Genomic DNA, 23,651 nt, shown 5'->3' with positions numbered 1-23,651 from the left:
TGTATCCCCTTGTATTTTCTTCTCTCTCTCTCTTTTTTTTTTTTTTTTTAGTTTATTTTGAGAGAGAGAGACTGAGAGAGCAGGGGAGGGGCAGAGAGAGAGGGAGACAGAATCCCAAGCAGGCTCCACCCTGTCAGCGCAGAGCCTGATGCGGGGCTCAGACTCATGAACCGTGAGATCATGGCCTGAACCAAAATCAAGAGTCACCCACTTAACCAACTGAGCCACCCAGGCACCCCTGGCTTTGCGTTTTCTGACGGCAGCAAAGGAACCAAAGGTGAAAGCCATTTGCATGGAACTGGTCAGTCCAGCTGCTTCCCATGCAATCAAGTCAGAGTCTCAATCTACATGGCATTGAACAACGGACCATGCAGTGTTAGGAACTGGGCAGGTTGTAGCAAAATCTTGATAATGTCCTGGCCTTGATGATGGTGTAAGCTCCATCCATGCTCTACACTTTTCTCTCTCTCCTCTGACAATTTCTGGTCCTTTGCTCCAGCTCTCTTGCTGACTTCCTGTAAACATATCCAATGAGTTCAGAATGAACCTGATATTCACTTGGCATTCAGAACTCTGAGTTTTGCTCTGAGCTCTCTGTCCCCAGACACTGGAAGGGATATTTGCGGATGTTCAAGTATACTTTTTTACCTTCTCAACGCTGCTAAAGTTGGTCTTCCTTCCCGAAATGATACTGCCCCTCACTCTCTGCCAAACTGCTTCCCATCTTACTAGTACCTGAACCTCAATTTCTTTGTCTGTGAAAGGACGGTAAAAGCAACTGTAATCATCCCCAGATCTCAGTGGCATAAAGGGACAACAGTCTCTTTTTCATTCACACCACATAACATGGGTCAGGGACGGGATCTGCTTTTCGTAGTTATTCACTGACCCAGGAAGATGGAGACGGAGGTAGGGGAGCCTAAGTTCTGCCCAGAATTCACTAGCCAAAGTGATCACATGGCACAGCTAACCTCAAAGAGGGAAGAGAAGTGCAATCCTACCACCTTCCAGAAGGAGCACTGAGAATTTTGTGAGGCCCTGAAATGGCAGCCCAGCCTCTGTAAAGCACATGATAAACCCATACAGATGGCACTATACTTCCTCTTGGCAACGTCCAGCTTCAGTTTGGTGATGAGAAAGAGATTTTAAATTAACCCCTCTATGTTCTTTATTTGCACAGGCATGATAAAAGAAAGCCCAACATGGCGGTCAACATAGATTCTGCATTGGTGCAAATCCTGGCTTAATGACTTACTCGCTCTGTGACCTTGGGCAAATTAGTTAACTTGCCTGTTCTTCAACTCCTCCACCTGGAAATAGGGACAAGAGTTGTAAATTCCCCAGAAGGTGGTTAGGCATGTTAAGTGAGCTGGGAATTGCGAAATTATCAGGCGTACCTGAGGCCATATAAGTATTTGCTGAGTCAAATGGAATTATACCACCATCACACACTGTTATGCAACTGGCCTTTTTGTTGTTGTTAATAATGTAGACTTTATGTGTGTGGGTGTGTGCATGTGTATGTATGTGTGTATCCACCTTGTTTTCAAAACTGGTTACATATTATTATTATTATTATTTTGCTGTATCTTAATTTTCTCATGCAGTTCCTCCAGTGATGAAAAATTCCTATAAGACAATTCAGGAAAACCTTGGTTTCATGAATCTCCATTTGTTGAGCTGTTCCCTGTTTTATTCCTCTCAGATGTAGGGTCTAAAGGCTGTGTCTAATACCATTCAATGGGGAAGTGTGTTCGGATCTATCAATAATTTAGTCCAAAGGAAAACCCAGGTTGTTCAGTCTGTTAAGTGTCTGACTCTTGATTTCGGCTCAGGTCACGATCTCAAGGTCTGTGGGTTCGAGCCCCGTGTGGGTTTGAACGGTGCTGAACTGATGTTGCAGAGGTTGCTGCTGACGGTGCAGAGCTTGCTTGGGATCTCTCTCTCTCCCTCTCGCTCTGTCTCTCAAAAATAGATAAATAAACTTAAAAATGTTTTTTTTAATTTTTTAATGTTTATTCATTTTTGAGAGAGAGAGAGACAAAATAAATAAAAATCTCTCTCTATGCTCTCTCTCAAAAATAAATAAATATTAAAATATATACATTTAAGTCATTTTTATTTTATTTATTTATTTTTAAATTTTTAACGTTTTTATTTACTTTTGAGAGAGCGAGAGAGACAGAGCATGAGCCGGGGAGGAATAGAGAGAAAGAGGGAGACACAGAATCAGAAGCAGGCTCCAGACTCTGAGCTGTCAGCACAGAGCCCAACGCGGCGCTCGAACTCACGAACCGTGAGACCATGACCTGAGCCGAAGTCGGACGCTCAACTGACTGAGCTACCTAGGCGCCCCTAAACTTAAAAATTTTTAAATAGTAATAATTTAGTCCAAACTCTCTGTTATGATCTTACCTGGTGGCAAGCATTCTCTGTGACTGTATTGCCAATAATTCCCCCAAAGGAAAGGTATCATGTTCTTAGGCTTAGCCAAAAAACACCGCAAAAAACAGGTTATATTCCCATTGATGGACTCAGTTATGGTATAGGATTCACACAGACTCCCCCTCTTGCCTTGCTCAGGTAAACTCATGCTGTGCCCTTCCCTGGTCTCCCCAGTGCTTGGACCTGTTACGGGTGCCATACAACTATCTTGAATGATGTAGTTGTGACGTCTTCATGCTCAATAGTCCATTTTTTGTCTCTTTGTTCTATTCCCGTTTGGTTCATTCATGGTCTTGTTCTCTCCTCCATCCCCTATCTCTCCCACCTGTCTCTCTTTGATGTGTTTCATAACTTTTCTTCCTGTATATGCCAGCATCGTACGTAAAAGTAAATCTTTCGCTCAGAGAAAGTGATAAGCTATACATCCCAGGCAGGATAAGGAAAAAGTAGTGACCATTGCATGTTGAGCTTCCAGGGTAGAAGACTCTGGAAATGGGATTCTATATGTGGGAGGTTCATTAAGAAGTACCTTTGCGGGGGGGGTGGGGGGGGTGGGGCCTGGGTGGCTCCATCACTTGAGTGTCTGACTCTTGATTTTGGCTCAGGTCACCATCCCAGGGTCATGGGATTGAGTCCCACATCTGACTCCATGCTGAGCTTGCTTAAGGTTCTCTCTCTCCCTCTCTCTGCCCATCCCCCTTGCTCATATGGGCTTTCTCTCTCTCTTTCTTTCTGGAAAAAAAAAAAAGTACCCTTGGAATCAACATTTGTGGGCGGGATGAGATGGACAGGAGAGAGAAGTTGAGCTGTAATGCATACCCAACGACAACCTCAGGCAACCCCTCAGGCAGCTCTGAGTCCCCTCGCCCCGCTGTATCTCTCCAGTGGCCCTTCGGAGCTGCCCCAGGTTGGGCTGAGCAGGCCAGGCCTTTATCCTCCTACATCGGTCAGTCATTGGATGTAGGCTGTCCCTGGAGGGCAGAGCCACCCTCTGCCACACAGAGACAAGCCCCGAAGAAGCTGACAGCGGAAAGTTCTCTGCCCCCAGCACTCCCAGCAGCTGGAACAAGCCCTTCATTAGAGGGGCATTTGGATGGCGTATCACAGCGTCCACCACAGAGCACGACAGGACCGTGGTAACCACAGGCCTCCTCCTTCCTGTTCCATAAGCTCAGAGAGGAGGGCACCTCCTTCTGCAACACAGTTCCATCCACTCCCTGCCCGCCTATTTGTGTTAGGGGGAGTGGGCTTAAAGGATTACTGTGTTTTTCTTCCCTTTCATTATCCTTTAAGGTTTTGATACGGCCCTTGCTTGTTTCTGCCTCTGCCGTCCTTGGAAGCAGCTCTCAAGAATACTTTCTCATTTTCTTTTTGCTGCTATGACCATCAGTGCATCCTCTGCATTATAATTGCTCTAAATACGGTCTCAGCATCCCTTTCCCTCCAGTGCTGAGGGAATAAGATGCTTCCAAACACGAGTTTGTTTAATAAAATTTGGGCTACTCTGCATGGCACGCTGCCACCGAGCATATAATTCCTTTCCCTTTTATTCGAAGAAGCGACTGATGGAGCCTGCTTCCCCCCTCCTTTCTTCTTTCATCCCACAGATCATTTCCATACAGCCCACTCGATATTGCCTGGCAGCACGAGGGACAAGAATAGCAGGGAGCTTTGAAACCCACAGAACTGCAGCCTCCTCCCCCTTTGTGTACTTGTGAGCTGAGCTGCTAACAAGTGGCAGGATGGATCCATTTGAATTTCATCCGCCTTCATTTCCCCTGCCTTCCCTCTGGTGCTCGTGGTAATGAGCAGTGAAAATGACCGGGGGCCCAGGAGGCACATGGAAGTGGGGGAGAACCCAGGGCTTGAGAGAGTCCATACCTTGAACACTCAAGAATTAACCTCGGTCCCTTCCCCTCGCCCCGCTGTATCTCATGTGGCCGCTGAACAGAGCCCACTGAATGCGGAGCTGCTCCACAAGTGGCCTCTGGAAAGATTTCTGTCCGATTCTTCTTTTGTTGACGCGACAAAGGCAGCTCGTCGAAGCTTTCCTCTTGGTCATCTCAGGACAAAGCTCGGCTATCCACAAGTGCACTTGGGAAGACATAACATGGACGTTGTACGATCATAGGTTGATAGAAAAGGGATGAACCTTCAAAACTCTGTCCACGGCCCTTTCCGGACACCCGGGCGTCTGTCCTTCTCTGGTCAGCAGATCAGAGTAATGCTTGTCTGCGGAGGAGAACAGGGAGCAAAAAATAGTACTTGCCACTTCTTTGTGCCGGTGGGGAAAAGACCAGCTTAGTCGGGGAGTATTTGTCAGCACCAGTGAAGTATAATGACCGTTCCCATCCACCCCCGTAATTACTGCCTGGAACATATTTTTCAACCACTCCCTCTTAGTTCTGGCTTTAGCAGGGCAAGAATGGCCTCTGCCATATACAGGCATACTTTGGAGATATGGTGGGTTCAATTCCAGACCACTGCAGTGAAGCGGGTTGAATAAATTTTTTGGTTTCCCACTGCATGCAAAAGTTATGTTTACACTACGTTGTAGTGTATTAAGTGTGCAATAGCATTTTGTCTAAAAAACAATGTGCATGCCTTAATTAAAAAGTACTTCATGGTTAGGATGCCTGGGTGGCTCAGTAGGTTAAGCGTCTGACTTCGGCTCAGATCATGGGTTTGAGCCCCACATCGGGCTCTGTGCTGACAGCTTGGAGCCTGGAGCCTGCTTGGATTCTGTGTCTGCCTCTGTCTCTGCCCCGGTCCCATTCAAGCTCTGTCTCTGTCTCAAAAATAAATAAATGTTAAAAAAATTTTTTTTTAATACTTTATCGCTAAAAAATGCTAACCATTATCTGAACTTTCAGTGAGTTGTAATCACGTGTCACCGTTCACCATAATGAATGTAAGAATGATGAAAAAGTTTGAAATATGGTGAGAATGACCAAAATGTGACACAGAGGCACGAGGTGAGCAAATGCTGTTGGAAAAATGGCACCAATGGATTTTCTTGATTCAGGGCAGCCACAAACCTTCAATTTGTATAAAAAAAAAAAAAACAAACAAAACCCAGCAATATCTGTGAAGTACAACAGAGTGAAGTGCAATAAAACAAGGTATGCCTGTATAATTGTTAGCTGGCTCGATCAGATCTACCTGGATCCCCAAGATAACAAGGATCTAATACCTGGACACTAGAAGAATCCGCGTGTCATGTGACCAAGGCCTCCGCTTCTCCATCCTTGGAGGAGTGCCATCTGTTTCTGCAGCTGCACAGAACTTGGTGGCCACAGCTCTACCACGTTTTCCTGGACTCCACAGAGTTCTCAGCAGCTGCACACAAGCAGGATGTGTAGACTCTTCCGATGCCCCATCTCCCTAAGGGTTGATAATGATGGCTTCCCTTCTAGAGCTGAGGCAAAGTAGAGGCGAAGAGGGAAATGCTGTACATTAGTACAGTCAGTACAGTCAGTCTCTTTCTGCCATTCACACCGCAGAAATATTTTACCTTCATGTTTTGATTATGTGTTTCTGAAAATCATGGGCCAGGCCAGAGTCACGGGCCCAGTGACCAGGATCCATCCCTACGTGGTAAACAATGGCGACCCCTCCCAGAGCCTGACCTCCTGTGACCATGGGCATCTCTGGGTGACTTGTGGGGAGCGGAAGTGTCATCCTCCTTTATCTGGCTAGGTGTCAGATTTCATGAATTGGATGCTGCCTCCCCCATGTCCCCAGTGTCAGCAGCTCTGCTTTTATTCTGAACCCAGTTGCATAAGAAGCAGCTCATAATTAGGGGCTCCTTCCCTCCTCTTCCATTTCCACGTGGACTGCCACAGTGATGAGAGGTGGAAAAGTCTGCACTGGTGAGGGGAGGGTGGCTCATCCCCGGGACCCCAGCCCCTACCTTGTCAGGGTTAGGTTTGTGAGAAGCTTCCGTGTGTTGTCAGTCATCAGGCCCTTCACTGAGGAAACACGTCCTGAACACCTCCTGTGTCTTTGTCCCTAACATGGCTCTGGGATGCCCACAGCCAAGACATTCAGATGGTCCAGAAGCCCACCACACATGGGAGTTTGGCTCTGCTCTGTCCAGCTCTTCCCTCTGTGACTTTAAGAATGGCTGAAGTGGAAAGAGAGAAAAGGAAAAGAGTGCCAGGGGTTGGGGGTGAATGGGCTGTGTGCTCATGCTTAGACCAAGTTTACTGCATCAGGGGATCAGGGACACCAGACCAGCCTCACCACCCTTCCTGTTATCATATCCTGAGGCTCCTTGCAAGGCAAAAAGCAACAGGTTGGGTATAAACAATACTTTCTCACCTAACCAAACATTTTTTGAGCCAAACATGTATAAGCAGTAGCTATTCGGTCATGATTCCTGAAACCATCCTATAGGCAATGAGATTTGTGATTGCATGTTAATATTGGGATGGCCTTTTTTTTTTTTTTTTTTTTTAATTGTGCAAGCACTTAGAGGAGACAAGATAGGATTTCAGATGATCTTTTTTTCTCTGAAAATGGCTGTCTCTCTTCTGGTTGACTTTTTCTTAGCTTCACCTGGACTGACCTTACCTTTTTTACTTATCATAACCTGGCTGGTTGGTTCACTGAGATAAGAGTAAATGCTAGGATGGAGAATACCAATTCAGTTTTATTTAAACTGGCATATTATTTCTGAGCAAGGAGATAGGGGAAGCCTTACTACATCCTGCAGACAATTAAATGACTTTGGAAAGTCTGATTTGCTTTGTTGTTGACAGGAGCTAAGTCCCTGGGTAGCTGTTGATTTTTCCGGGTGACTCCCAAAGGACAATCCAGCCAACTCAGGGCTACGCATTTCTCTATGGAACTTCAGTGAACTACACAGCATGGAAAAGAAAAACCATAGACCTCTGTTCTGATTTTCTTTTTTTTTTTTTTTCTTTTTTTTTTTGTTGTGGAGTTTTGTTTTGTTTTTTTTACTATGAAAAGATTTTTTACATTTGATAGAAGCTTACGTTTAACTGAAAAGATAAAGGGCTCAGGTGGAGAACAGGAAGCATTAAGACCATTTCTAGACTAGATACAACCCATTGGTCTAAAAAGGGCTGCCTCTTTCATGCATTTGCATAATTAGGTAAATAGTAGGCAGCCTGTCCCATGATCCTCTTAAAATTAAACTGCCATCCATCCTATCCGGGCAAGTTCTTTGTACTACTTTATTGTTCTACAAATACTGGTTTGTTTTTCTGTTCTGTCTTCTTCTTTAGGGAGGACTTAAGGGTTGTTGTTGTTGTTGTTTGAAAAATACACTTCACAGGATAAAATAAATGAAGAAATTTCTATCTTACATGATCCCCAGGTGGTCACTGAGGAGATGAAATTTGAAAGTGTACATTAGAGAGCTTAGCAGAATGAAGAATCTAAATCTGAAATCAAGGGCAAATTTACGTGAAGATTGGAATGATTTATCTACCACTTAGTTTCCGCTAACAGATTGGAGGGGTAGCAATTCTATGTGCTTTGATAAAACAGCAGTTCTGGAAAGGAGAAACTGTGAGGTTCTAGAAGGAAGGGTAATCTGAGTGCAAATAAATTCTCTGTTCGCCTTTCATTGAAATCAGAGTTCAGGTGTTAGCCTCAGGTCATCAGCCTAGGTCATTCGGTGAAAATGTCTATGAGGTCCCAGGTCTGGGCAGGCCTGTTAATGGATAAATGGCCAAAATGAAATTGGAAGAAGTGGACCCTCAGGGTTCTACCCTTCGGGACTGTGTGATGGAGAGTGGGTTCCATTTGGTGGAAACCTTTTGCAGACAAAACAACAGGGAAGAGCCTCAGAGTGTCTACATGCTCGCTATAGCTCCTGAATTAATAAAATGTTACCTATTTCAGTTCTGTTTCATCGCGATTGCTAAGACATAACATTTCAATTCTTCACTGACTCTCTAGAAACTTCGCTTTCTTTTAGTTGTCTCTTTGATGTTTGCCTCTGTGTTTGCAGGATAGCTTCTGAGAGCCTGCGAGATCCAGCAAGCCCAAGGGTGGCTACTCACATATGCCCAGAACTACCACACGGGCTCTGTTTCCAGGAGGATGTTTCAAACAAAAATCACTCGCAAAGAGAAATAACTAACATTTCTTGTGTACTATGTGCCATGTAGGTACGTTGTCTAAATAATATCACTTAATCCTTATACGAAAGAAGCAGTAAATGCTTCTGTAATCCTCACTTACAGGTGAGGAAACTGAGGCAAGGCAAAGTTATGGAAGGAACTGGGACTCACACTGAGCCCTTGCTCCTAACCCCTGGGCTGCACTGGTAGAACCCTGACTCCATGCTGGCACTGCGCTTGGCACGAGGAATATGTAAGCAAACAATATTAAAGTGTCTCATTCAGATTTGACCTAGGAACTGGATGGATGTCTTCCATCTATGTATCAGTTTTTCTGGGCTACTTGGAGGTTACCGTAACAATTTTGAATATTATTGACAGTCATAGTCAGCAAATACATAGTTTGGTTTCCATTGATAATGTAACTGCTGGTGTCCTTTAGCACTGAGCAGTTATAACATTCTTGAATGAGGTCTCTGTGATTCTTGTATGAAGAAGCATGTTCTTCTACTGGTAGTATATATATATGCATGAAACAAATGTCAAACAGGTGTTGTAAGAAACAAACATATTAACTTTTTAAATTGTTAAAATAGTCACGTGTATCAGGTGGATTTTGCTACATCACAAGCACACCCCACACCCAGGGTCATTTTTGTCATTTGCAAATTCATGGGTGGCTGGATAGTTTTTCTGGTCTCGACTCTGGCTCACTTACGAATCTGTGGTCAGCTGTAGGTCAGAGAGTTGTATCTGACGATCTGGGTTGGCCTTTCTCGCATGTTGGAAGTGTGGCCAGCTCTAGGCTAGAGTGACCCAGGTGGGCCAGGTGGCTCCTCCTTCGTATGACTGCTTATCATCCGGCAGGCTAGGCAAGGATTATGGTGGCTTGCGGTGGGGGAGGGTTCCTACAGCAAAAGCAAGAGCATGGATGGCCTCTTGGAGAGGTGTAGGCTTGAAACTGGCATAATGTCACTTCTGCCTCGTCTATAGTCAAAAGGACTTCCAAGGCCAGCCTAGATTCAAGGGAGGGAGAAATGGACCCCATGTCTTCATGGAAGGAACTCCAGGTTACCTTGCAAAAGGACATGGATGTTACGGGGTGGGGAGTAACGGAAACTGTTTAAAAATAAGCTATGACAGCACGTGAAATGAAGTATTATGCTCACTGTATAGACGAAAAAAATTGAGGCCCAGTATTAAGTAGCATGCCCGAAAAACAAACTGACAACTAGTAACTTACTAGCACTGATTAGTAACTAGTAAGTGGTTGAATGACAAACTTAGGCAAACTTAGGCACGTCTAACTCCAAAGTCCTTCGAAACCCCCACTCTGTAAGGTTTTCAAGGTCTTTGGGGGTCATGTTATTAAATGATCTCGTCGAAAATGAAAGTGGTGCCTGAGGAAAAAGATCTAGGAGAGGATAAAATTCAAAGATAATAATAACCCATTTTTCATTTACTTATAGGCATGACTAGTTTTAATCAAGGGGCATTTCTTTAATTAAATAAAACCACCCTAGATAGCTATGGAGAGTTTTTTCATCTCCACCTGTAATAGGCATCAGTTGGCAGTGGCTCTTTCTCTATATTATACAGCCTGAGAGGGATCAAGTACAAATAGAATGCGCATTTGCAAAACTTGTGACCGTATATGACTAGTGATTATAACGGAGGGCGAATGAAATGTCCTTTAATTAATTTGAATTTAGCCAATGCATTCTGTGGGTGTTTATGCTGTAAAAATAATGGGGTATGGGGAGGCCTTTGGCAGGGGGACCAAGTATTGGGGAAATTACGAGGTAATCGGTTACTTTGCTATTTAAGTTCTCAGAACCTTTAACAGGCTGGCGCCCATTGTGGCGCTCAAAGAGGGTATTTCTCCGACTTATGTGACTCCAGAATATTCATATGGTAGAAATCTCAGATACCTAGTATTCCTCAGAACCCTTGGGAAATCTGAACTGGATTCTTTCTCATCCCTTTGAAGGTCAATAGTATTTGTCAAGCCTCTGCTTTGAGACAGACACTGTCAGGACCAGGCATTATCAGAAACCCATGAAATAGGCGTTGTTGTTGTTTTTTATTTATAGTGGAAGAAACTGAGAAGCTGGTGCCATAACTGGGAGTTAAACCTGGTTTTATCTAACATCAGGCCTATAATGTTTCCTGTACACTCTCCTGGGATTCAGAAAGTTTAAATGACTGCCCGTGGTGACTCAGCCGCTCAGAAGAGACACTATGTTTCACATTTTTGTAATCCCTATAGCTCCTGACAGAAAAGAGATGATCTGTCAATGCCTCCTGGCCAACCCCTTTATTACCTTCTTATCGGTATGATCGTGCTCATGGCAAAAAAAATTGCAAGACTAGGAAAGGGTATAAGATAAAAAGTGAAGATTCTTCGCCATTTTTTTAGCTCCAGAACCTTCCCCTAGAGGGTAAGACTATCATTTTTTATTGTTCTCCTGTAGCTTTTTAATTACGTGTGTATGTGTGTGTGTAGATCTTTCTATTTTGTTTTACACAGGTGAGATCGTACATGTACCTTTTTCACTGAATATATGTTTGACATCCTTTTTTAAAATCAGGATTTATAGATTGCTTCTTTCTTTTGTATTTATGAGCCATATTTAATCAATTTTTGTGACGGACTTTTAAGGTATTTATAGTTGTATTTTTAATTCCTTCTTTTTTATTTATTTAAAAAAAATTTTTTAATCTTTATTTTTGATAGAGCTGAGTGGGGGAACGGCAGAGAGAGAGAGAGACATAGAATCTGAAGCAGACTCCAGGCTCTGAGCTGTCAGCACAGAGCCCAATGCGGGGCTCAAACCCACGAACCATGAGATCATGACTTGAGCCGAAGTCAGATGCTTACCCAACTGAGCCACCAAGGCACCCCTAATTCCTTCTTTTTAAAAAAAAAAAATTCTGCTGTAGCAAACAGTGTCTCAGTGAAAAAACAATCTTATACCTATATCTTTATGCGGTTACATGTTTAATGGAAAACAAAAAGCAAAACAATGCAGAACATCATTTTCCCCGGTGACCTCTCTTAGGAAAAATAGTGGACCATTGCCAAGGAAGTGTTAATGAGCTGTAAATAAACATTTCTTTAAATACAAATTTTGGACCAAATACAGTATTCTATTTGTTTGGTCAGCTCTGTTCTGACCAGAGGGCAAATGGACTGAGCCAGTGGTCCTATCCAATGCCACTCTAAGGTCCACAATGACTAAAACCGGGAGAGGGTGACTCAGACTCTGGAAGCTGTTACCTGCCCTGTGGAACAACGTTACATATTTTGGTTTTGACGCTATGGACACATACTCAATACAAAGTGGACAGATGTAACCAACGCTTTGTCATTTAAAGACTTGCCCATAATTTTATGCAATTGGCCCTTTCAGTGATGGAAACAGTGAACAGAATTCAGATGCAGAGTTGGACTTGAGTAAATTTCACCTCTAGGAATTTATCATAAGGCAATGATCCAAGAGGAAAATGTATCACCCTGAAACATTTATTTCAATTGCATATTATTTATGATAAATTACTAGCAAAAATGGGAGAAAATCAAAATATCTAGCAAAAGAATAACGTTTGAGGGGATCTAATGTATAACTGGGGCATTGTGCTGGTATTAAAATGATGAAGAACATGACAATTAAAATCTTAAAAAAAGAAACAAAATTGTCACCTATGCTAACATGGCAATTATAAAATTGCGTGGAAGGATAAGATACTTAATTTGTTAGATGTTTGAATTCTAGGTAGTCTATTTCATTTAGAAAACATGTCTGGTGTATAATATTATTTGTAAATTCAGTAAGTTACTAGTTCACAGAAGATAATTTGTATGGATGTCGAGGAAGACTGTGAGGTTGTTTTTAGTGTTTATTTATTTTTGAAAGAGAGAGAGTATGCACAAGCAGGGGAAGGGCAGAGAGAGAGGAGAGAGAGAGAATCCTAAGCAGGATCCGCTCCGTCAACGCAGAGCCCGACGCAGGGCTTGAACTCACAAACTGTGAGATCATGACGTGAGCCAAAATCTAGAGTTGGATGCTTACCTGACTGAACCACGTAGGTGCCCCATGAAGAATGTGAGTTTTGAACAAAAGTCTGTTTTTTGTCTCAAAGTGCCTTTGAAAAGGCATAGTATAGATCTGGCTAGGCTGTCTCCTCACTTTGAAGGATGTTGCCTATTAGCAAGATGACCACGTGTCTCATTTTTCTGGGACAGTTGTTGCTTGACCCTGTTGTCCCAGTACAATTGTTCCCAGCACTGCTTTTCATTGTCGGAGGTGACTTGGTTTGTCTGATTAGGTCTGTGGACCCCTGCACTATAAGGGGCATGCTAACCTTCCTGTTCTGTCATATTTTCTATCCCATCCCTGTTTTAATCCCGCATCTCTAGTAAATATCCGACATGAGAATTTAGCTTTCTGTGGTTTAGGAAGCCTTTCACAGAGCAATGACTTCACATTCCACCTACAGCCAGAGCAGAGTTTGCGTACGTCATTAGTGCAGTTGTAAAGATCTTGCCCGTTATGTCGTGTGGTCGTCCTTTCACAGAATCTTTTTAAAACTGTGAAATTTGAGGGGCGCCTGGGTGGCTCAGTTGGTTAAGCATCTGTCTTTGGCTCAGGTCATGATCTGATGGCTTGTGAGTTGGAGCCCCACATCAGGCTCTGTGCTGACAGCTCAGGGCCTGGAACCTGCTTTGGATTCTGTGTCTCCCTCTCTCTCTGCTCCTCTCCTGCTCACACACACACACACACACACTCTCTCTCTCTCTCTCAAAAATAAATAAATAGTAAAAAAATTTTTAATCATGAAATTTGAAAGTTTCTCTCTGCTTGCCAGTCATTTTTCACTACATTAGATAGCAATCATTTTGTAATTTGACATTTTTGTCTTCTTCCTTTGGCAGGAAACTCAGAGCTAAGCCAGGTATTTAGTTGTAGCAAAAGTCCTTTATCCAGTGTGATGGAGAGTCAGATAGAATGGACTGTGGGTTCTATTCTTCACTTACTGTGGTGCTAGTTTCCTATGGCTGCTATCACTAATTACCACCAACTTTGTGGCTTAAAACAACACACATCTGTTCTATAGTTCTGGAAGCCAGAAGTTTGAGGTCAGTTTTGCTGGACCAGGATCAGTTTGTCAGCTGGGCCCACGTCCTCCAGAGGCTCTAAGGGAGCATCTGTTTCTTGCTGCTTCCGGCTTCTGGGGGCTGCCATGTTGTCCCTAGCTACATCACTGCAATTTCTACTTCGGGAGTCCTAGTGCTTTCTTGTTTCCCACGTCAATTACACCTTTGCCTCCTTCTTATAAGGACATTTATAATTACATTTAGGGTTCACCCAGATAATCCAGGATGATCCCTCCATCTCAAGATCCCTAACTTAATCATATCTGCAAAGTCTCTTTTTCCATAAAAGGTAACATGCATGGGTTCCAGGGGTTAGGACCTAGGTATTGGGCGGGGGCAGGGGAGGGGCATTTTTCAGCCTCCTACAATCTACAGTCTGGTCCCAAAGATTCACATTCATCCCCCATGCAAAATATATCCATCTTATCCCAACATTACCGAGGTCTCAGCCCATTATGGCATCAATTCAAAAAATCCAAAATTTCATCTGAGGATCATCAGCTCAAAAGTCCCGGATCTTATCATCCAGATTATCCAAAGCGGATATGAGGAGACTCTGGGCATGATCCATCCTGGGGCAAAATTCCTCTTCGTCTCAAAGTAAAGTTTTTGCACGTAGGACATGTCCAAGAAATGTCAGCCACTATCGGAGTTACTCCCTTTATTGCATTAAGGGTACATCACTCTGGTCCTCCATTGTCCTAGCAGAGAGAAGACAAAGTGTAAGATGATGATGGTAATGATAGTAACAATAATCGTAGTGGTAGAGTGAGTAATAGTAAACTCTCATGGACAGTTTCTCATGTAACAGAAGCTTTTCTAAGTGTTTTATATGTATCGCCTCAGTGAATCCTCATGAAATCCCTTGGATAGAACTTATTAATACCCCCATGTTTAACTGTGGGGAAGAGAGGATACATAATTAGTAAATGGCTAAGCCATGATCTCCATGCTGCCCAATTAAAACCAGGTCCACGCTGCACATGTGACGTCTGTCCGTGTGCTGGGACTTTGGTAGTCCTGGCATACAAGAAATACAATTTTCTTTTCTTAAGTTTATTTGTTTATTTTGAGAGAGGTGGGGGGAGAAAAAGGGGGGGGGTGAGCAGGAGAGGGGCAGAGAGAGAAGGAGAGAAAGAAAATCCCAAGTAGACTCTGCACTGTCGGTGTGGAACCTAGCATGGGGCTCGAACCCATGAACCACAAGATCGTGACCTGAGTTGAAACCGAGAGTCAGGTGCTTAACCAGCTGAGCCACTCAGGTGCCTCCACAAGATACAGTTTGAAGAAGTCCTTCTCATTTCACCTTCGGTTTCTATTCAGTGTCACTATGAGGAGATAGGCCACATTCAAATGAGTATTCCTAAAACTCTCTTCCTTCATCAGGAAGGGATTTCTTTTTCTCTTGAAGTTCTTTCCGTTGCTGTTGTTTATTTTTTAAGCCTAGAACCTCCCCTCCACACGCTCCTTTGAGAAACGTGAAACTTTCAGACAAGATGGAAAATTGGTACAATGAATACTTTTAGGTGATCACTTTCCATTTACCAGTTCTTAATCTTTTTCCCCTTTGTCTCTCTCTTTCCACATAAAAATATAGTTTTGTTTTTCCTGGGTATTTTGCATACCCTTTGCAGTTGTCATGACACTTTACCCCAAAACACTTCAGTATGTACCTCTTAGGAACAAGGATTCTCTCCTTCCTCCTCAAATCATGAAAAGCCCAAGAAATTTATATTTGATTCAATAATAGCTAATATAGGTTGTAATCAGAGTTTTCCCTCATTGTTCCAATGATGCACTTTGCTAGCATATTTTTTTTTTTATAGCCAGAAGTCAGTCTTTTGCATTGCTGCTGGTTATCACATCTTTTTTCTTTAATCAGGAAGAGTTCTGCAGACTGCTTTGGGTTTTTTGTGTGTTTGTTTTGTTTTGTTTTGTTTCCCTTCAGTCACCCTTTGAAGAGTCCTGATCAGTCACATTGCAAAGTGCCTCAAGTTTCAGATCGGTCAAATCCTTTCCTCATGATTAGATTCAGGTTAAATATGGTTTGAAATGAATACTATCATAGGTTATGTGAGAATCGCATCCTAGTTGGTTGTGCTTAAGAAAAAGACACATAAGGCTCTGGAAAAAGAATGATCTGATATTCGAGCGAAACAGCCAAATACTGAAACCCACAATACAGCATAATCTTTAAGTGGCCATTGATGGCTTCTGAAGCGCATTTCACATATATTTATTTCAGTTTATCCTCATAACTATGAGACCAGGGAGGTGAATATTATTCATTATAGGTCTATGATAAATAAAGCTTAGAAGTGTGTGTGATTTGCTAAATTCCTGGAATTCATTCCTCAGAAGCTAGGGTTTGAATCCAGTTTCTAGACCTTGGTTTGGATCTCAATCCTGTACTTTCCCCACCAAATCAATGAATAAGGTTAAACAAAACAAGGGTTTAAAAAAAAATGATAACAGTCACTCAGCCTACTCAGAAATTCGACTGAATTCAGCATAAGCTAGTGTGCTCTAAAAGCAGCTTTCAGGTTGCCTCAGGACCCTCTTGAGTTTTAGGGAGCCTACATTTATGTAGATTATGTGTTAAGAGCTTGCAAAGCTCTCACTGTTAAATGTCATAGGCACTTGCTGAGAAATAATAATAGAGAAGCAGAAAGAAACTGAGATAGATGGGTTCCCACTCAATCTCCCTATAAACTTGCAGCATGTTGAATAATAAATACAGATGTAAGCAAAGACATAGTCTTATCTTTATTCTGTGTTTAGTCCCAGAGAGAGATAGATACTACGTCAAAAAAAAAAAGTGGATTTTGTTTATGTATTTCTTTGTTTTTCAAGCAGGTTTATGGGTGGGAAGAATTTTTACATCTACTCCGGAGATCTATGGGCATTAGATCATGTAGAAAGGAGGCAATGTATTCATAAGAGTCGTTTGTCCCCCAGTAAGTTCAGGGTTTGTTTAAAGAATTATTTTGTGAAATAGGTTTCAAAAGAAGAAAAGCAGTGCCTAAAATGACTGAGATCTGGGACAGATGGACATCATGTCGTTTTGATAAAAGTTTTGTATGAGTAGCTCTTAGAAGATTTTTTGCGGGAAAAGGAGTTTCTCTTCTCGTTATTGACCTTCCCAAAGTCTGTGGAAAGTAGTCAACAGAGGACTGATTTGGCATTTGAAACTCAGTACTTGTGTTTGCAGACCCTCTATATCTAAATGTGGCCAGTAGAAGGATTCTATAAATCACTGAGTGTTGAATGGAATCTACCCTGTGGGACACCTAGGATCCAAATTTTGTCCTGCTAACCAGCGTGTGACTTTAAGCCATTTCCATTCGGTGCGTTCCTCTACTGTGCTAAAGTAGGACCAATGATGTTTATCATGTTTCCCTAAAAAGGCTGCTTAGAGATAATTAAATAAGAGCATATCCATGGACTTGCCCCGCAGGCATCTAATGTAATGTAGTTCACAAACGTAAGGCAAATGTGTCATGTTAGAGCTTTCAGTTTAGAGGTGTAAGGGAGGAAATTTTTTCCTCCACATCTCTAGGTTTGTTTGGCTGGTCTGTTAATTAAATTGACATAAAACAGGTTAACAGAAAAAAACTTTAATTATGGAGCGGGAGCCCCACAAAGACAATGAGAGGCTCCCTGACAGGCAGTTGAGGTGTGCGTGCCATTCTGAGTTAACGGGAAGGGGGTAGGGATCTGAGGCTTCAAAGAGGAGGAAGCCAACTCACAGAACGATGGGAAGACCAAATGGTTAGTAAACAAATGTCTGTGGTGCCATGCAGAGACAATGGGACGCAGAAAGGAATCTGAACCAACAGGCTCTGCGGACCTCCAGCCATCCTCTAGCCCATCCTGTGTGTAGTTACCTCTGGTAATAGCTCTCTTTCCCGAACTGGGCCCTCTGTCTGATTTTTTCCAGGCAGTTAGTTCAAAGTAGTCATCATGGCAGAGCGGTGCTCTCTGGGGAGACTTGTTCTGAACCCCTTCAGAAGCATGTGTCACCTTTTCTCCCTCCCTCTTGCTATCTCGCTAGTCTTCTTTTTCAGCAACGCTTCCCCCAGTGCTCATGGTTGTCCTGAGGATTTTGCAAGGCGACATATGTGTATCCAGAATAGAAGGCAATTACTTTCTGTTTTTGCCACTCCTTTAATCTCTATTCTGTGCAAGTGACCATCTTCCTCTAGCCCCTGAACGAAACACATCAGTCAGCCCTGTGATTCTGTGCCAATCTCAGGTAATGGATTGTCCTACCATTACCTTAAGTCACAAAGTCAATTGACTTAAGCCAAAGTAAAAGTTGAATATGATTATGTAAGCGTCTAATTCAAGAGATTAGCCAATACACTGAATTTCATCTAATATTCAACTATTCCCCTCTCTTCTTTGTTTCAGGCATAAAGGAAAGGGAAAGAAGGTATGGGGGGTAGCTCGGTTTCTTCTCTCTGCCCTTTCACCCCACCCCAGCCATCAGCATAACTGGGCTTCAGCTGCTCTCCTCAGAGGCTCATTGGAAGGTAGAATGAGATGGGCTTGGTGCTTCTTTCTGGAGCTCTTTTGTGCCCCCTACCCACCTGTATGATGCCCCGAAATATGACTCCCCTGGTCCCTGTGGTGGATACATTCCAGATGGCTACATTCCCCAAATCCAAACATCTGCCCATCAGTTTCTTGTTGCTCAGATGCCTCGGCCCTACCAGAGAATCCTATGGGACCATGAGAAAGGACCCAAGATTCTTTTCACTGGGGAGTTCCTTCCCTCAGGTGGCCATATCTGACCGATAGGGAGTAGTTTTCTATCCCTTGTCTGACAGCTCTGGGAGTGCAGGCTCACCCCAACATCAAAACATTACCCAACTCTACCACCAATCAATGGCCAACCTTGTGCTAGGACATTCTGCACCTCCACCCCAGCTCCAGGAGTCCTATTAATAACTCTCTCCTCTCTTTGGGGAGGTGATAAGATAGATGCCTCTTGACACCTTTTTCCCTCAAAGTGGACAAGGAGATGTTAGACTCACAGAACATGTCACCCAACCTTCACATGGCACCTTGAGCCCTCACTTTGGAATTCTATATCCATTTAACTAGGAACCTAATCAGAACTTCAGTTTCACCATCCATTACTCATGTTAGATGAGTTCATCACTTAATAAATAGCTGGCATGTAATAAATGCCAAAGTGAACAGTAGCTGTTTTATGATGAAATGAGGATGGATCCTAATTCATTTCAATAAATATTTATTAAACTCTTACTATGGGCGATGCAAGAATATAAAAATGAGTAAGACATTGACCCCTACCTTCTGGTAGCAAAAATAAACCGATATCCTCAATTGTAAAAGCAAGAATTTTGAGATTTCAGGCGCTTCCTGACTTAACCTGTTATGACATATTGGGTCTGCAAGCAGCTTAAACTCCTTCTAAATATAATGATCCTCAGTTCCTCCTGTATTTGTTGGCCTTATTAGTTCATATCCTTAACTAAATGATGATAGTTGCTTGTTATAAACCAGCCGAATGACTCCTGGGCCAGATCTTCATCGTCGGATTTGAAACCAGGAAAGCAAATCCAAGCTGTAGAGGGTTGGGATGACCTCTGATAAATCTCACGCTTGTGGAAGGAAGTGCTCTTCATCATCAGCTTTCCAACTGTGGATTTCTGTTTCCTGAGCTCAGGTTTCTGTGTCTGTGTAAGTGTGGTGGGACATAGGATTGGAAAAGGAGGGTTGCCATGAACAGGGGCTCGTGAAAGCTTTTTGGCCAGTGGAAATTCATGGTCAAAGTGTTACTTGCACCTGACATTGGAAGGAGAACAGAAGCTGCACACAGGCAGGCCGGGAAGGAGGCTTTGGCTTCCTTTTGGTGCAAGAGGATAGTGTTTTGAACAGGAGAGAGAAAAAGGGGACACAAAGCATAAGAGAGCGGGCAGGGAGAATGAAAATGGAAACGGTTCCCAAGAAATCAGGAGGGAAGAATAGGTGGTTTATGGTAGAAGGTAGTTGGGTGAGGATAAAGGGTGAAAGTGATTTTACTTTTAAGGATGCCCATTGTGAAGCCCAGGTGGAATCTTTTGGTGAGAGGTGGTTGCGAGTGGAAATGCAAAACTAAAGTTCATGGCAGAGCTCAATGCTAAAGATGTGAAATAAGGTGTCATATCTGTGAACGTCATCTCAAAATTATCTATATAGTTCATTCACCTGAATTATTCAGATCCCAACTGTCCCTCATTTTTTGGTCAGGAATTATACACATTGATGTTTTATGCAACCAATACTTAGTTTATAGAAAACCTGAGCATGTGAAGAAATCCCTATATAATTTATATAAGTTATAAAGCTAACTTTGGAAATACTACATTGAAAATATCACATACTGTAGTCTTTGCGGAAGTAAATGAAAACTACCCAAATGAGAACAAGCAGAGGCCATTTTCCCCAAGCTTCCTATAGCAAGGGAGCCAGCCCTGATCCCTCGCATTCGGCAGAGACTCATGGGGAGGCAAGGAGTGTAAAAGCTTTATCGTGGGACAAATGAAAGGCTTCAGATTGTGCCCTGATTGGTGGCTCTTGGCATGAGGAATCTGGAAGCAGGCTAACTAGACCCAGAACCTCATTATGTGGTTGCTTAGGGGAGCAGATTTGGCTCTCCCTGGTTAACCCTAAATTGGTAGCAGGAGGGAAAATGAGGGAAGCTGGCAGTTACTGATCTGGCTGAGTTGGGACAATTGCTAGAGAGGCTGCAGTTTGGCTTCCTGGGCTGGTTTAAGCAGGTTGTGAGTTGAAGTTCTGTTTTGATATGTGGTCTCAGCATTGTCCCTTTGTGTATTCAGTCTCTCAGGTTGAAACACGTTCAGCTTTTTAAACTTTATCGTCTTGTTATTGACCCAACCCTCTTGGCCGCCATTGTCCAACTGTTTCATGGTGCTCGAAAGTTGTCTTCTGAGGCGTTATGTTCAGATTGTTTTTTCAGTTAAGTTCTGGTCCTTTTGCACTAATTTTTTTTTAAATTTTATGTAAACAAAAACACCTTTGTATCATAAAAAGTTAAATCCACTAGAAGGGTATGAAATAAAAAGACCACTGCTTTTCTCCCCATCAGCCCCTTGAGTTCTGCTCCTCAGTTAACCACTATTAATAGTTTCATATACATTTCCTTCCATACAGATCCTTTCAGAAACGAACTATGCATTTGCAAACGTATGTTATATACCTATAGCTGCACATTCGTGTCCTCTTTTTAAAACTTTACACAAACAGGATGAGACTATAACCCCCTTTTTCCTAGCTGCTTTTTGAGGTCATCTTTGGAGATCTTTACATCAGTACAAGTCAGTCTAACTTGTTCTCATGTTTTAAAATCTGAATAGATATCCCTACATTGCTTGTACAAAAAGAGTGTCCCAAGTATCCCCTCATCAAGGGTTTGAGAGTGGTTTGTTTTTTACACTTACACTGACCCTAGTTTTCCTAATTTTAACCAAGATGTTAGGTACTTTCACTTGAATTTATTCTTGTGTCAGTGAGATCAAGGATCTTTTCATAGGGTTTTTTTGGTCATTCGTATATATTGTTTTTCTGTCCTATTTTTCTGTTGGATCAGTTTCTTATCCCTTGGTAAGAATGTCTTGTATATTAAAGAAATCAACCCTTTGTTTTAGCATCTGCCCTTTCATTTTGTGTATGGTCTTACTTTTGCCCTATGGAAGTTTTAATTTTAAGTACTTAAACTTATGAGGTTTCTTTTTCTTTTTTCATTAATTTGAAAATTAATGAACCCACCCACCCACCCCACCCCACCCCCACCCCGAATCAAAGGGCCTTCCTGTGTTGCTGTATCGTGCTCTTTAATCAAATCCTTGTTGGTAGCAGTGTTGCATGGAAAGAAATTTGGAGAAATCGGTCTGGTATTTCTTCTTGAATTGGTGTGCTCACTGATCTTAGAAGAGTTAATGAAAGCTTTGGGTTTGAAGCCCTGAGTGTCCCTGAGTATCTATCCCCTAATGATGAGAAGAAAGGACCAGGAAGCAAGATAGAGTTGTTAATCAACCACTGAAAGATCTGTCTTCTCAGGCAGTTTGCTAAATACACTTTTTTTTTTCTTCTGGAAACAACATTTGATAGTTACTACCCAATCCGGGCATTAATTGTTGGACCTTGGAGACCCATGTGATGGGGAAATGTGGGCAAGGCATGGGTCCAAGGATAAAATGGCCCCTTTTGGGAGCACAGCTCATACCTAAATACCACATTCCAAAAATACAGTAGCTTCCTGACTGCCCCAGACATATTTAAAGGGAATGAAGATAGGGTAGTATGATGAGTTGAGAAATGCAGAGGGGAGTCAAGAGGTATAGAAGGCACTGTTTGATTTGCTCTGTCCCTTTATCAGATCTTGTTCCTTATCAGGAGGACAGGCAGTGATGCTGCTTCTATTCTTGCCATCACCAGTGTGACCCCAGCCCTTCTCTGGTGTTCTACACACTCCTCCTGAAGTTAGAAAGGAGACACTCTATTTTTTCTAGCAGGATATTGTGTTTGCTGCTTTGCATATTTGGGTAGACCTGACTGGAAATAGAGCAGGAGGGAGTTTTAAGTTTTTGAGCTGCTCCTTAGCTTTATATTCTGCTGGGTGGTAGCTGATGTCAGAAGCATACCTATGTTTTTCACTGTGAGGCACACCTCCCATGTCTTTCTTTTCCAAGAACCTCTTTTGACCTCTCCAGCAATTTAAGACAATGTCAAGCTGGTTTTGGAAAATAGTAATTCGGCATATTAGAGTGGAGAGGCCGTTCTTCCATCTTCCCTGCTGAAGATGACCTTGACTCAATAACTCTGCCCCTGCTGTCTGCTTCCTAGACATCCAAGGGCTCAATTCTCTACTGCTTGCATCTCTTGTCACTTTGTCCTGGCTGAGCATGGGAGCACTAGAGGCTGAGTCATAGCAGCCAAGTAATCTAGCCAGTCCCAAAGCTTTTGTTTCCCTTTCCTCCAACATGACAGGAAGAAAATGAAATAGTTTGAGCCCAGCATCTCTGAATGCAAGAGATACTCTGTATTTGTATTCCTAATAGGCGTTCTATTCAGTGTATAGGTGGATCATTTCAAGGTTTCAAGGTGAAACCATTTCATTGGATTCCATCTCAAGAGGTATTTCATTCTGTTGTTGAAAACTCAAGATGTGTTCTCATCATTTCTTGTCTGTTACCATGACCATTGGGCCGATCATCCTGGAGAAACCAAGATTAAGTCTCAAGAAGCCTACCGGAAAAGCTCCATTCTTCCTTTCATCAGCTAGGAGCCTGCGCTCATGATTTTTCCAAAGACCACCATGTTGACATGTAAAACCAATAGACATTGGAAGAGCCAATATTTATATTAAAAATAAAAATAATTATCTTAGGGAAGAAAAAGTAAAGCTATATGCTTCAATATGCTATTCGATCATTCATACAATAGATGTTTGTATAGCCCTTACTACATGTCAAGCACTATGCTAGCATTTGAGAACATATCTGGGATAATAGCAGTAACCGTAGCTAACAAGTATGGAGCTATTACTACCTATTAGACATTGGGCTAAATGCTTTATGTGGATTATCCCACATAATTCTCAAATCAACTTTGTAACTGTGTTCTTTTATCATTTCTATTCAAAGATAAGGAAAATAAGGCTTAGAGAGGTTAAATAACTTGCCCAGGAACACATTGCTAATAAGGATTAAAGCTGGGATACACGCCAGTGTACTTTTTAATTGCACTTTGCACTTTTTAATTGTTTGCTGTTGTTTCCGCATGAGGCGGAAACAAGCCCCTGCCCTCATGGAACTTACGGTCTAACTTGGTGAACACTTTTCTTCAGGTAGACTCTTAATCAGTCTCTGGAGAGATGTGGAGGGTCTGCCAGAGAAGCCTTCCCACCTTTCAGCAGGATT

At 42.5% G+C, this 23,651-nt stretch overlaps 1 protein-coding gene and 1 long non-coding RNA gene across 12 annotated transcripts in view; one reads left to right on the top strand and one right to left on the bottom strand.

The window, feature by feature from the left end:
• LRRC3B (leucine rich repeat containing 3B) overlaps window positions 1-23,651 on the top strand; it is a 108,515-nt gene that overhangs the window by 81,450 nt on the left and 3,414 nt on the right. The window lies entirely within an intron of this gene.
• LOC125175608 (uncharacterized) lies at window positions 3,207-14,583 on the bottom strand. The gene is made up of 4 exons (XR_007155897.1): window positions 14,137-14,583; window positions 6,359-6,571; window positions 5,639-5,863; window positions 3,207-4,677 (listed from the first exon to the last, which is right to left on the bottom strand). It is a non-coding gene; the product is annotated as an uncharacterized LOC125175608 (long non-coding RNA).

The sequence above is a fragment of the Prionailurus viverrinus genome, chromosome C2 (genome assembly GCF_022837055.1).
Source record: "Prionailurus viverrinus isolate Anna chromosome C2, UM_Priviv_1.0, whole genome shotgun sequence".
Lineage (NCBI taxonomy): Eukaryota > Metazoa > Chordata > Mammalia > Carnivora > Felidae > Prionailurus > Prionailurus viverrinus.
Note: the sequence above shows the minus strand (reverse complement) of the source record. Positions and strands in the feature narration are given on the sequence as shown.